Source organism: Sceloporus occidentalis, unplaced genomic scaffold (assembly GCF_023333645.1).
Source record: "Sceloporus occidentalis isolate IW3139 unplaced genomic scaffold, rSceOcc1.0.p SCAF_107, whole genome shotgun sequence".
In the NCBI taxonomy this organism is placed as follows: Eukaryota; Metazoa; Chordata; class Lepidosauria; order Squamata; family Phrynosomatidae; genus Sceloporus; species Sceloporus occidentalis.
In genome coordinates, this window is record NW_028317087.1 from 1,575,111 (window position 1) to 1,589,014 (window position 13,904).

A 13,904-nucleotide genomic window follows, 5' to 3' on the forward strand; every position below is an offset into this window, starting at 1 on the left:
AGATACAGATCAACAGAATAACACACAAACCCATCTTTGCAGGTATAAATAAACTGAAAATCACCTAAAAACTCAGCATTAAAGGTATAGATAAAACCCCCTAAATTACAGGCATAGAGCACACCCCAAAGGCCAGCCCTGGCGTCCAAATTCCGCACATAGAACCTGACCAGCACCCAGATTACATAAACAGATTGCAGTCCAGAGGGAGCCAACTTTGTCCCCAAACAGCCCAGCGTGAGCCATTTTTGTCTCCAAACACCCTGCTTGTGCCATGTTTGCCTTTTCCTAAATCACATCCATGATACACATATCCATTAATGCAGGGCTTGACAAATTTGTTGTGAATCTAGGCGCCAGCTAAAAAAGTTAGGAGCCAGGATTTTTTTTAAACTAACTTCCAGGTCAGTGCTGTTTTTTTTTAATTATTATTATTTTTAACTCTTTCACTGCTGATGTTCCATTGGGGACAAATGTTAACCCCCTGCAATGCCACGAATGTGTCATAATTGTGGCATTGAAGGGGATAACGCTGCACTGTCGCTCTCACGGAGGAATTGGGCAGCAGGGGAGGGTTGGGACCGAAGAACCCTCTCCCCTGTCCCTGAAGCTGCCTCTGGCAGCTAGGACGCAATTGCTGGTCTATAGGCCAACCATCGCAGGGGGAGTCTCTTTGATGACTGCTGTAGGCTTCCATGCCTACAGGAGTCATCAAACGGCTTGTGGGGGCTCATTTTTGCTGTTGCTGGTCTGCCTGGCAGACCACCAGCAGCAGAGCCTCTTGCAAAACGGGAATTAACCCCGATCGTGGCATTGAAGGGGTTAACGCTGCACTGTCGCTCTCATGGAGCGATCAGGCAGCAGGGGGGTGTTGTGTCACACAATCCCCTTCCCCCTGTGGCAGCTGAAAACATGATTGCTGGTTTTCCTGCAACCGCATTTTCAGCCTACAGGATCACTCCGTGGGAGTGATCTCAGGCTCGGGGGCGGGCTCGAAGTGGCTGTGCTGTCTGCCCAGACTCCTGGGCAGGCAGACAGCAGCAGCAGCGCCCCCGCGTGGTGATGCAAGGGCAATATTTAGTAGATGTAAGAGGCTGACAAACACCTAGGCGCCAAGGCAAAATTCTCTGTCGCCATGGCGACCTGGGATTTGTCGAGCCCTGCATTAATGCATTCTCACCAATCATTCAAGCAATTCATCCACATTAATTCATTCTCTCACTCATTCACACAATTCATCCACACATTATTTAATTCATTCTCTTACTCATTCACAGAATTCATCCACATATTAATTAACTCAGTCTCACTCTTTATTTCAATATTCTTGCTACCCAGTTTCTTACTATCTCCCCCCTTTCCTCCCCTTTGCAGTTCACTTACCTTGAAGAAGTCCTGTGGTGGAAGAGCGAGGCCTCTGTCTCACTGCTCTGCGCAGTGCGTACAGCTTCACTGCTGAGCGCCGGGTAAGGCCAGCCTGATCGTGTGATCCGCATTTAAAAATGTAACGCTTTTCCGGCTTTTGTGCCAGAAGCTGTTACATGAGATTGGGCAGCAGAAAGCTGGCGATGCTGGCTTCTGCTGTCAGGGGAGAGTCCAGGCTGTCAAACGACAGCCTGATCTCCCGTGCCGCTGCAAGAAGGGCAGTACGTACCGGTAGAGGATTCTTGGAATGTGTTTTTTGGACGTATCGGTACGTCCATAGGGGACTGAAGGGGTTAAGTTTCTATTGTTCCTATTCTGTGTGAAAACGCTTGCTTGGATTTCTAGACTAAGATACGTTAACACCTCTCATTGCACTTTTCCACTTTGTATTTAAACTTTTCCTAACATGTTTGTACATTTGTTCCAGTAACTCAATGTTAAAAGAAATCAATTTTTAGGATGCCTTTTAAGTTTACACTTGTTCAGGATCATTTTCATTCACTCTTGCAATTTCAAACTCCAATACAGGTTTTCTTTGATTAAAACCTATATGACACGATTAGTACTATACACAGTATTATCCATCCAAATTACATTGTAAAGTGTGCAATTTGACGAATCTAAAATACAAAATTACTGTTCAGTAAAGCAGCATACAAGCCTTCAATGTGGATATAAACTATTACAAGAATAGGACTATATCAACTTTGATCTGCTTTGTGTATACTATGATTACTAGACTTTTGAATTTTGAATTTTAAATTCAATTTGCCAATTTTGTGTGTTTGTGCAAATCTCAGATAATGAGGGGGGTATTTCTAAACTCAGGACAAATATTAGAATCTATTTAGCAGGTTTTTGTTTTTTTTTAGCTTTGTAGATAAGTAAAATATTTTTAAAAAAGAAGTCAGAAAAGGTGCTCTTTTCAACTTTTCAACATATTTCATATATTTTTTTCTATAGTAAATTAGATCAAAATAATGGTATCTAAAGAAAGCCCTGTGTTTGCAGCCACAAAGTTTTCTGTGTCCATTAGATGGCGCTTGTGAGCATAATTGTCAATGTATTTTATTCCCATAATGCATTGTTACAAATCACTTACATAAAGGATTGAATGGTCTTGTGTTAGAATATTCTTTGTCTTGAATATCTAAGCTTCTCCAGTGATCAAACAGCAATCAAGACCACAGCTTCTATGTCTTATTAATAAGGTTTATTCGATAACAAATTACAATTCATACAATACCAATGCTGGAACAAATGTTGATAAAAGGTACTGTAGGCTAAGTATCTTGGTGAGATGAAGATGAGAGCGTGGAAAGAGCGTGGAAAGAGACCTTGTCCTTGTAGTCATGCCAATTTATACCCCTTTACATTTGGTTAGAGTATACGTAAAGGAATCCTATTGGAACAGTAATATGATACACCGGCATTCCACAGAAGACCCTCTAAACTACGTCACTTAATTGATACCATATGTTCCTAGCACTCAAGTTGCATTCAGGCCTAAAATGTGCAGAACAAAATAAAAGTATAAAAATGATTTCTTACACTTCCCCCTGTTTATGGTTATGTACCATAAATAAATGTTTGCTGTCCATTCATACAACATTCGTATCACATTCATATCACATTCAGTGAGTGCAGGAAGATATGTAAACGATAATATTATAAAAAAGAATCTGTGGAAGACTGATGCATCCTACGTCTTAAAGTTTCCCTTAATATCATCTCTCCTTGCTTTATCTTTTCTCGAATAGTTAAATATGATTTTCTTATTCTACATAATAAACATATTTGAAAAATAATACATATAAAAGACACAAATAAAACAATAATAAATGGATGTAACAAAACATTGGTGATAGCGGAGCCAACAGATGATTTTGCCATAATTTCTGTTGACTTAGCAAAGTTTTTCCACCAAGATGTACCTGAGACTATTGACCATTCATGTTCTATGTTTTTGAGTTTACCTTGCTCATGTTGAAATACAATCTGTGCTTCTTTTAATTGTTTTTGCAAGACATTTAAAAATCCTACATCTTTCCTTATCTCATTTGCCCACTTTTGCCATGGAAATTCACTTACTTGTGATAAATTAAACTGTAGTGGCAAAACATTTAATTTTTGAGAATTAATTTGAGAAACATTAATCTGAGTTCCATATATATAGATTGCTATTGGATCGCCATCAATACAATACAGACCTTTCGATAATATTTCTGTATGCGTACATTTAGGAAACATTGCTTTAATCAATTCCCCATTAGACATTACCTGTACACATACTCTACCTTTCTCTATAGGCGTTACAAGATCGTTAGATGTTTTCACACTTTGAATTGTACCTGAACATGAGCTCTGGTTATGAAAACATGAATGATATATAGTCTCAGCTTGATGAGACAAACAAATAATTTTGGACACAAAATGTAAACATGCAGACAAGTCTAACTGTTCCGGTTCTGACATATCTGTGGAAAAAACAAAATCAGGATACTCTAATTTATAAAATAATAATTGTGTACTACTGACAGGTACTCCCAATACTCTCATAGGAAACAATGTTTCTTCTTTATCTGCCATAGGTATTAAACATGTACCTTCACATACATTATTACTGCATCCTATTACTATACTCAATAAAGCTACTTTGTTTATGATATGTTCCCAAAACCCAAATTTATCATCTTGTGTGTAGGTCCCTTTAGTCCAACTAAATAAATGTTTAGGCCCTATCGTAACATTTAACCTCACATTACTTTGTCTAGTGACGTTAATTCTAATGTTACAAACTAATAAGTACCCTTTCATTACACCAAAACACACATGACCATTAAAATCATCAATTTCTCTTTTCTTCTTAATTATGTCTGGGAACCCTTGAGTATTGTTAAATTGTCTATAAATTGGTTGTCAAATCTGTATATCTTCTTGACTCTGTAGATCTTTCTTAGAACCATCAATCATCAGTATGGTCGCCGTCAGAACTGCGAGAAACAAAAAGGGTTGTCTCTTGTTGAATGTCAGATGTCTTTGCCATGATAGACTTTTTAATAATTTGCATTGTCCATTCGATTCTTACATACAACCTAAAAAACACAACAGATATGCAGCATCAAAATCTTAGCTGATACAAAACCTTTATTATTGTAGCACCTCACTATAAAACATGATGTAATGTTCTAATATGATTCTTAAGAAATTGTTTAAAATGATTAACATTAAAGACCGCATCATTTTATCAAATAACCAAATAGCAAATTATAACACATGAATTTGGATCATGAGATGAATTTAAGAATATGGACAATAGTAAATAATTAATACTTCAATTGATTACGGAAAAACATATTTGATCAATACAATACAATACATAGTAATCCTTTTTAGTCATGACGCAAAACCCTGTTCTCATGAACTAAATTAAGGTTTTGAATCAACCTGAGAAGCAAGAAAGGAAATATCCCTAACTTGTACTTCTGCAAATGATGGACACTATGTAGTTGCAGTTTAACATATACAACATATAACATTACAGGATCTTAACTTACAGAATACAACAAAACACAAAACTTTAACATATAACACATCTGATGTTCATATAGTTTTTCTTATAAATAAATTAACTTATTCAAAACATCTTCATAGAAGACAGAGTGCAGGGATACAGTACGAATTAGAGTTAATTGCTATACTAGCTATACTGAATCAACATAGATCTACGTATTATAGCTCTCGCGACACTTACAACAAACATACTCCTGTGTAGTTCCTGTATTAGGTAAATCTTCTTTATTAACTTCAATCTCCCTGATTTCTCTAATGAGTGGTGCATATGGAGATTCTCTCTGTGATGTAGTGTGTACTGGATTCCTTCTATCTATTTGGTCAGATGTGTGAATAAATCCATTTGATTTCCCTTGTCCTTTACATTGCATATCATAAAAAAGTTTACGACATTGTTTTTTAATGTGACCTGGTTTGTTACAATAGAAACACTGTATAGGTTCTTTGTTCCAAATCCTTTGTCCCCTGGGAGCCAACATGTGGTTCCTTTTAAACTCCTGAGGAGGGGAAGGGGGATGAAAGGAATTAACCCTTTCCTTTCTGTGTGTGTAAAAACTTTTGTTAATAGCAGCCACATTCATTTTAACCTTTTCATTTTTGCGTTCCCTTCTGATTTTATCAATAAACGCAGCAGCAGCCTCAAGTGTTTGCATATCCGAAGCAATTGCAATACTAGTAGGATCCAAATATTTAAACTTTTTAACAAACACTTGTATCATAGAAGCAGGACATTCATCATCAGAAATTTTAAAAACTATTCTATATGCCTGCTCAAATCTTAACAAAAAAGAAAATGGATCCTCTGAAATTGTAGGTTTCAGGTTTTCTAGTATGTCAAGTGTTGGATTTTCATTTCCAGTTGTAAACTTAATCAACTGTTGGAGTCTATCCTTATCTGTTCCATGGATGATTTCATCATCCTCCACTATAGGAGTACTTATTGGAGCTACTAATCTTCTACTCATGTATGTAGGCAACCATATTTTAAATAATCTGTTTCGTTGTTCATTAGCCAAATTATGCTTCTCTGTATTCGATTCAAATACATCTGCATTACCAAATGCATCCAAATTAGAATTATACGGCGGTATTTCTTTAAGTAATTTCATTAATTCGCTTTGTATCTGTAATTTTAATTTTGCTGCTTTATTTCTAAGCTTCTTCCTTTGCAGTTCCTGTTCTGAACTGACCTCTGGTTTATCCTCTACATTTTCTGGAATTAAGCTGTGTCTTTGTCTATCTCCCCTTGTAATTACACAAACTTGTTTCAAATCTTTCTGCAATTTTGTAATTAACAAATTCTTAATTTCTAAGCAATCCGACAAATCAGAAATCTCTTCAGTTAATAAATCACATTTAGGACATTCCTTTTCTATTGCACACACATTGTGCATCTCATTTTTAACCATGTCACTACTCTGTGAATTACTTTGACTAACATCATTATTAGTCAGATTAACACCACCATCAAGTAATGTATTAAAAATCTTAATCATTTTCATTACGTTTCTCAACTTTTGTTTCTCCTTATTCACAGAAAATATCTTTTTGTCTATCTTCTTATTTGCATCTTCACATTGACGCCATAAATCATGCCACAAAGCTGAATCACTAGCCGTATAAGGAACAAACGTAAATTCAAGTTTACTTCCGGAAGACAAAGTATTAATAAAATCCATACTTACCGTAGATCAGTTGCTTGCTCAATCTGCTCTCACTACGATACACGGTTCTGGAATGCTCTTGCTTCTCACCACGTGGTCTGGTAAGGGTCTGGTAATGGTCTGGTAGTGTCGAATTACACTTTCTTCTGATCACACTGCTAGGTTTTTTTTTTTTTAGTCAGAGGATCTCTTTGATCTCTTCAGACAACTGCACACTATCCCCCCTTTGTCGGAAGAGGAAAAATAAAAAACAAACGTGCAGTAAAGGCTCGCCGTAGAAAACTGACTAAAGACTGGCTGGCTCGTCAATTTGTTAGAATATTCTTTGTCTTGAATATCTAAGCTTCTCCAGTGATCAAACAGCAATCAAGACCACAGCTTCTATGTCTTATTAATAAGGTTTATTCGATAACAAATTACAATTCATACAATACCAATGCTGGAACAAATGTTGATAAAAGGTACTGTAGGCTAAGTATCTTGGTGAGATGAAGATGAGAGCGTGGAAAGAGCGTGGAAAGAGACCTTGTCCTTGTAGTCATGCCAATTTATACCCCTTTACATTTGGTTAGAGTATACGTAAAGGAATCCTATTGGAACAGTCATATGATACACCGGCATTCCACAGAAGACCCTCTAAACTACGTCACTTAATTGATACCATATGTTCCTAGCACTCAAGTTGCATTCAGGCCTAAAATGTGCAGAACAAAATAAAAGTATAAAAATGATTTCTTACATCTTGTCATCAGAAGTCATAAAGTTATCTTTCAGAATCATAAGCCATCTGATTAAGAAAATTCAAGATACACACCCCTCTCTTAGTTCACAAGCAGGCAAAAGTGGTATGTAGGTGTATTTGTGTCTAATTATGAGTTTCCAGTCATGTGTTTTTTGATGTAATTGACTGTATGTCTGATGATTTGTCTTTCTTATTTATTTTTATTTAGTTCTACGGTGTTGATGTAACTGTCTTAGTTGGAACCTGATATGTGCATTAAACATCTGTGAGATAAGAACCTCAGCCTTCTCATTGTGACTAAGGGCGGCATAGTAGAACACTTCACTGCATCAGTGAAGGCCTTGAGATGGTAAAGCTGCATGCAGAAGACAGCCATCAAGAGATGCCACATGTTTTCTAAGGGAAGTATAACATTGGGAGTGATCACAGTTAAATGACTGAAGCAGCCAGTGAGCAAGTAAAGGCTAAACAAGGAAGCACCTTTAAGTTAGTGCAATTAGCAGAAGAACTTGTTAACTGCTACTGAAGTTTAATTGTGCTGGAATTTCATATTTATTCTAAGGACAACAGTGGACATTTTTCTTTCACTGGATGGCTTTATAAGACGCTATAAAGACTAAATTGATAAGTAAATGTACATATGGTATGTTTAGAACAGACTAAATGCTTAAAATTTTAGTATTTTTATTTGTGCATATATCATTCAAGTGTGTTGACATTTATTGCTATGTTGCATTGCTACCATTGCTTGCACTAGAACGTCTTTACCTTTGAAAAATTGCAATACATAGTACTGAACAGATTTAGCATGTCAAACGCAAGTGAAGTTAACCCTGCAGATACCACTGCACAAGACATTGTCAATACACAGCAGGCTGATACAGATGAGCAAGCTGAAGTGGCTGCACAAATGCAACAGCCTCAAGTGAGCACAGGTAATACACAGCTCCCAGACATTAGAAGAAGCCAACGTACACGCATACTCACCGAAAGAGGTAAAGCTCTACAAGACATCAAATTAAATTATCTAAAAAAGGATTTTGAACAGAAATATAGAAGATGGAAATATCACATCAATGGGTTGAAAAGAGCCATTAAGAATAGTGATGAAGCAGAATTGATTATTGAAGTTGTGAACATCATTAATGCGACTCAGTCGGAGGTCGACCATATTTATGATGACATAAGAAGTATCTCAAGCCCTGAACCTGAAATCCGGAGAAAAAATGACACGTGCTACGCAATTACCAGCACTGCAAATGAAAAGGCTCAACGCTTTCTCAATAACGATCTGGAAGACATACCCTGGCCTGAGTCAGAGTCAGTTTTTGAAACTACTGTGTCCAGCATGATCTCAACAACCTCCAGTAAGCTAAGATCTGGTTCTAAGATGTCCAGTCAGTCTTCACTGCAGAAGAAACAAGAAGCAGCAGCGGAAGTAGCAGCGACGCAAGAGGTAATTAAAATAATGAATACACAACATCAATATGAGGAGGAAATTAGAAAACTTGAGGCAGAGGATGCAAGGTTAACAGCTGAGAGAGAAGCTCAAGAAAGGGAAATAGAAGCTGAGAGTGCGAGAAAAAGAGCTCTATTTATTTCAGAAAGCAGCAGTATAAAAATTAAGTTGGAAAGGAAGAAGAAAGAAGTGGAACGACTGGAGGAACTAAAAAGGCACAATGCAGCACAAGCAAGGCTACATGTGTATGCTGAAAGTATCAAAAGGGAAGATGAAGAACAGCTTTTGGCTTCTCTTCCTCAGCAAACAAAGGAAGGTTATGTTTCTCAACCAAGCGATCCAAGTTCTCTTCCTCAGCCATTCCTGCTCACCCAAGCAAAGGCTCCTTTGAACCAACCCCTTTATCCACCTCAAAGGGTTAAATTCACCCAAGATCCTATTTCTCAATCAGCTATATTTACTACCTCTCATGATGCTTCTAATGACCTTGTGAAAGCACTTGTTGAAGCAATTACAGCCAATAGGATTCCAATTCCAGAACCTGCTATTTTCTTTGGAGATCCTCTGAAGTATAATGACTGGAAGTTGTCTTTCCAGACATTAATTGACCGCAAGAACTTACCAACCCAAGAAAAGCTTTTCTTTTTACGCAAGTATGTAAGTGGCCCAGCAAAAAGAGCTATTGAAGGACACTTCATGGTTGGAACAGAAACCGCTTATCATGCTGCCTGGGACATACTTGATGACAGATTTGGAAATCCGTTTGTAGTTGGAAAGTCATATCGTGACAAAATACAAGCATGGCATAAGATTGCCACCAAAGACAGCAAAGATCTCCGTGAATTTGTAGATTTCCTGAGCAGTGTTGACTCAGCCATGCCTTATGTTCAAGGTTTACAAGCTTTAAATGACTGCGTTGAAAATCAAAGGATAACAGCAAAACTACCAGAGTGGTTGAGTTCACGTTGGAACAGAGCTGTCACAAAGTTCCAAGATGAACACAAAGCATTCCCCGATTTCAAATACTTTGTTGAATTTCTTAATAAAGAAGCCAGAATTGCATGCAACCCCATCACCTCACTGCAAGCGATAAAGCCAACAGAACAAGAAAGATCTAAGCAAACCGATCAAGATTATTTTAACTCTCAACGCATTCGCAACTCAAGTGCCAAAACATTCACTACAAGTTCCAGGGAGAATACTAGCGTCCTGTGTGCCTTTTGTAAGAGACATGGCCACACTCTTCATAAGTGCCATAAGATTATGGAAAGACCAGTTGAAGAAATAGTGAAGTTTGTAAAGTCAGAGAACTTATGCTTTGGTTGCCTCAAAACCGGTCATAAGTCAAAAAACTGTACCTCCAGAAGTGTGTGTGATAAATGTGAACGGCGTCACCCAACATGCCTACATCAAGATCGGCAGAATAAAGATCAGGAACAACGAGTTAAAACCGATCAAGAGCAGTCAAAAATCAATCAAGGACCTGCAGAAAGAACAGCTGAACTACAGAGGATACACGAGTCTAAGCAAGTAACGTCCAACAGAGTTATTCAAGAAAGAAGTAACACTCATACCTCATCAGTTATTCCAGTATATATCTCAACAATAGCCAAACCAAATAAAGAGATCCTAGTGTACGCCTTACTAGACACCCAGAGTGACACTACCTTCATCTTACAAGACACAGCTGAAATACTTGATATTAAGAGAGAACCAGTCAAGCTCAAAATTTCTACAATAACTTCTAAAACAAAGGTTGTATCTAGCCACAAATTGAATGGACTACAAGTAAGAGGCATCAAGTCTGAAATAAGAATCAATCTACCAACAACTTATACCAGGGACTACATACCTGCCAATAGATCACATATACCCACATGTGACACCGCAAGGAATTGGTCACATCTAGAACATCTTGCAGATGAAATGTCTCCTGAACTTGATTGTGAAGTAGGGTTGTTGATAGGCTACAACTGTCCTCAAGCTTTAATGCCCAGAGAGGTTCTCAGCGGTAACGAAGACCAGCCATTTGCACAGAGATCTGTGTTAGGTTGGAGCATTATCGGATATAATAACCCCGACAGTGGCTATGAAGATGAAATCGGTGTGAGTCATAGGATTATTATGAAGCAAGTTCTACCAGCTGTTGACCCAGTTCACAAAATCAAGTCTGAAGTCTACTTTGTGTGTAGGAACAAAGTAAAGGAAATCATCACTTCAGCAGATATACTGAAGGTTTTTGAGTCAGACTTTGTTGAAAGTAATAATGAAGAAGTCTCTATGTCACAAGAAGACCTACAGTTTCTAGCAACGTTAAAAGACAGTATCAAACAAAATCAGGATGGACACTATGAGATGCCATTACCTTTTAAAGATGAGCGACCAGAATTGCCAAACAACAAGGCTTGTGCAGAACATAGACTCAAATGCCTAGAAAAACGTTTGAAGAAAGATGAGCAATACTACCGGGACTACGTGGCTTTCATGAAGGACATGATAGTAAGAGGCGATGCAGAAAGGGTTCCAAAGATGGAGATAAACAGGCAACCATCATGGTATATCCCTCACCATGGGGTTTATCACCCCCAGAAACCAGGCAAGATCAGAGTCGTCTTTGACTGCTCAGCAAGATTTCAGAATACTTCCCTGAATGAACATCTACTGACTGGGCCTGACCTCACAAATACTCTGGTTGGGGTCTTGTGCCGTTTCCGGAAAGGACAAGTGGCCATTATGTGTGATGTGGAGCGTATGTTCCATCAGTTTCATGTTGCTCAAAGGGATCGAGACTACCTCAGGTTCCTGTGGTGGGAAGAAGGCAACATGGAGACCCTACCTTCAGTGTATCGAATGAAGGTTCACCTGTTTGGAGCTGCTTCCTCGCCAGGATGTGCAAACTTCGGGTTCAAGCACCTTGCCACACAAGGTGAAGGCAAATTTAATCAAGCTACAGTGAAGTTCCTACAACGCAATTTTTATGTTGATGATGGTCTAGCAAGTGTAGACTTGGAGGAAGACGCTATACAGCTTGTGAAGGAAGCCAGGGATCTCTGCAATACTGGGAACCTCCGCTTGCATAAATTCATCACCAACAGCAAGAAGGTGATAGCTACAATTCCAAAGAAAGAATGTGCTGAAGGTGCAACTGACTTTGATTTGTCCCTAAGAGAGCCAAAAATAGAAAGGGCGCTCGGGGTCCAATGGTGCGTAACTTCAGATGAGTTTCATTTCAGAGTACTAGTAAGGGAAAAGGCTTTCACTAGAAGAGGAGTGCTGTCTACAGTTGCTTCAATTTTTGATCCTCTTGGATTTGTCGCTCCCTTCATTTTAGTTGGGAAAAGGATATTACAAAGGATGTGTCAGGACAAGATAGGCTGGGATGAACCGCTTCCTGATGACCTCAGACCGCATTGGGAAGCTTGGCTTCAAGACCTTCATAATCTGTCTTCAGTAAAGATACCACGTTGTTATGCGTCCAGGACATTTAAAGATGTTAAGCAATATGAGCTACACCATTTTTCTGATGCTAGCACGTCTGGCTATGGAGTATGTTCATACCTCAGAACTGTGACTAAGTATAGAAAGGTCTACTGCACGCTTGTTATGGGTAAAGCAAGAGTTGCCCCAACACGGATAATAACAATTCCAAGACTGGAGCTATCAGCTGCAGTTGTGGCAACAAGAATTGGTGACCTGCTAAAGAGAGAGCTAGACATGGATGGTATCTGTGAGTACTACTGGACCGACTCCAAGGTTGTTCTTGGTTATATTAACAATGATGCAAGACGGTTCCATGTATTTGTAGCCAATCGAATTCAGCAGATCAGGTCAAGCACTGAGCCTAGTCAATGGAGGTATGTTGCTTCAGAGCATAACCCAGCTGACCATGCTTCTCGCGGACTAACTGCAAAACAACTTGTCGAGTCAAATTGGTTCACTGGACCAAGTTTCCTATGGCAAGAAGAACTCCCTAAAGAAGAAGACATCAAGGTGGGAAAGATTGATGATAGAGACCTGGAGCTCAAAATGACACAGGTACATGCAACCAAGACAAAGGAGGAAAGGTCTCTGTTAAATCGCCTACAAAGATTTTCAGATTGGAAAAGGGTAGTGAAAGCCATAGCGAGACTCAAACATTGTGCAAAGTGTGTAAAAGGTCTGGCAGAAAGATCCAGTGAATCAACAACGCTTGAAGAAAGAAAGGATGCTGAACAATTCATAATTCGTATAGTTCAAGAAGAAGTGTTCAGTGATGAAATCAAGTCTCTAAAACAAGGGAAGGAAGTCAATTCAAAGCAGTTGAACAAGTTGTATAAACTAAGTCCGTTTGTTGATGACCATGATATCCTAAGGGTGGGAGGAAGATTGACACAAGCGGCTCTCCATCCCCACGTCAAACACCCAGCCATCCTTCCAAAGGGGCATCACGTATCTCGTCTACTCATAAAGCACTTCCACGAAAGGGTGCAGCATCAAGGTCGTGGAATGACCATCAATGAAATCCGCTCCAATGGCATTTGGATCCTCGGATGTAGTAGTGAGGTATCATTTCTTATTTACAAATGCATTAAGTGTAGGAAGTTAAGAAAATGCAGCCAAGAACAAAAAATGGCTGACCTACCACCAGAAAGGATGGAAACCACTCCTCCGTTCACTTACAGTGGTATGGATTGCTTCGGACCGTTTTATGTTAAAGATGCAAGGAAAGAGCTGAAGAGATATGGGCTCCTGTTTACCTGCATGTGTTCGAGAGCTGTCCACCTTGAGGTACTAGATGATCTTAGTACTGATGCTTTCCTTAATGCGCTGCGTTGTTTTATTTCTATACGTGGAAATGTAAGTCAACTCTATAGCGACCAAGGTACCAACTTTATCGGTGCAAAAAGAGAGTTCATGGAACTGATGAAGGGAATAGACCAAGAACGTATGAAAGAGTTAGGCTGTAGTTTTGTCATGAACCCACCTGCTTCCAGTCACATGGGTGGTGTCTGGGAGAGACAGATTAGGACTGTGAGAAGTGTTCTAACATCCATTTTAGACC